We start from the raw sequence: 1,182 nt of genomic DNA, 5'->3' as shown, positions 1-1,182 counted from the left end.
GGGCTCTTTCCTTTCTTTTTTCTTAATGGGCTGATCGTTTATTGATTGTCTAATATGGTGATATTTAAGAAGCAGGCGTAGCGTGCCCCGCCCCCGTTACCATCATTACTTCCGAGAATACATTCTTTCCGGACGGTGCACACTAAGACCGCACACCAGAAATGCTACCCTGTAGGGGAAAGACACAATCCTTCGCCAGGATTTTCTGAGGCTCTGCATGCTTTTTTCTGCAGCTTGCCAGATTAAAGCTTTGTCATGGACCGGAGCTTGCAAACGCCTGTTTTTGAACAGTTGTTGAGTTTCAGAAATATCTTTCTGCATGGGATTATTTTCAACTTTGAGGATGAGAATCCCTGAATTCAGAATTTGCTTCCACACCTTGACTAGCTGAGTAGCTCTGAGAGAATCACTTAGCTCCTCTGAACCTTTTGGTCTTTTTTACTTCTGCCTCGCAAAGCATTTGTGAGAAGCCTGCAAAATGTCTCAAAGGTTTGTTATTTTTATCTGCAGAGCAAGTGTAAAGAGAGTTGTGGTAGTTTACTGTAGGAAGTTATTAGTGATCCTTTTAAAAATTCCTTTTCATTACCCCCAGATCAGTTAGAAAGGACGGAGAAGTTTTTCTCGTCTTATGCCTGCTGTTACTTCGTTTATAATTTAGTCATTCTTCAGATCGTTGCAAAAACCTAACTGGCCTCCCAGACCTTCCTCTTCCATCGTTCCTTCCTGGTACATTCTTCACCCCACTTAAGACTCCCTTCAGGCTCAGAGTGGCAGAGGTCTTCCCCTTTACTGCACAGGACAGAAACCACAAAAGAAATGATTGGCGGCAAGGCAGAACCCGCTATGAGCAAAGCTCCATGGCTCATGTGGCAATGTCACATGGCACGTGACAGACGAGGAAGAATTCGCAGCTCCCATTGTAAACAGAGGAAACAAAACCCCGCATCTCAGTAAAACGTGAACAAAATATGTGAGTCATTAACAAAAGAAAAAGTGTAAAAAGTGCTTAATATCCTCCCTCAAAATGCAAAGATACAACTTGGCAAAGATGCTAGACTTCGATGGCTGTATTGGTGAGGGTGAGGAAATGAGTTAATGCCATAAATTGTCTGTTGGTACGATCCCAGGGAAGGCTGATCAGTAATGCCAGACTTTATAAATTAACCGAGCGATTTTGCTCTG

At 43.1% G+C, this 1,182-nt stretch overlaps 1 protein-coding gene across 1 annotated transcript in view; it reads left to right on the top strand.

The window, feature by feature from the left end:
* Nucleotides 1-23: 23 nt before the first annotated feature.
* The window catches only part of LOC102469752 (zinc finger protein 35), a 38,717-nt gene continuing 37,558 nt past the window's right edge, over nt 24-1,182 (top strand). The window contains exon 1 of the mRNA XM_027768794.1: nt 24-970. The gene's annotated coding sequence lies outside the window, so the exon portion shown is untranslated. The remainder of the gene's footprint in view (nt 971-1,182) is intronic.

The sequence above is a fragment of the Tupaia chinensis genome, unplaced genomic scaffold (assembly GCF_000334495.1).
Source record: "Tupaia chinensis unplaced genomic scaffold, TupChi_1.0 Scaffold147500_1, whole genome shotgun sequence".
Taxonomy (NCBI): domain Eukaryota; kingdom Metazoa; phylum Chordata; class Mammalia; order Scandentia; family Tupaiidae; genus Tupaia; species Tupaia belangeri.
Note: the sequence above shows the minus strand (reverse complement) of the source record. Positions and strands in the feature narration are given on the sequence as shown.